The sequence below is a fragment of the Morone saxatilis genome, unplaced genomic scaffold (genome assembly GCF_004916995.1).
Source record: "Morone saxatilis isolate NCDOM2014 unplaced genomic scaffold, NCSU_SB_2.0 Contig8, whole genome shotgun sequence".
Lineage (NCBI taxonomy): Eukaryota > Metazoa > Chordata > Actinopteri > Moronidae > Morone > Morone saxatilis.
In genome coordinates this window covers 20621699-20621995 of record NW_023340257.1, presented here as the reverse complement: position 1 = coordinate 20621995, position 297 = coordinate 20621699, and positions in this window count along the sequence as shown.

Here is a 297-nt window from a genome sequence, read left to right as displayed (position 1 = left end):
TTTGAAAACATTTGAATATACTGAGCATAAATTACAAGACAGGGAAAATGATATTGATCCGGAAAATAACTTCTTTAACAATATCAACAACAACAGCTGCTACTACACGGAGGAGCAGTTTATTATGAACATTGAGACAGATCACAAAATATAAATTATTCACTTTAACAGTAGAAGCCTATATGCCAACTTTCAAAATATCAAAGAATACTTAGGGCAGTTCAAAAATCCATTTACAATAATAGCTATATCTGAAACCTGGATCAGACCTGAGAAGGAGGGGGACTTTGAGTTGTC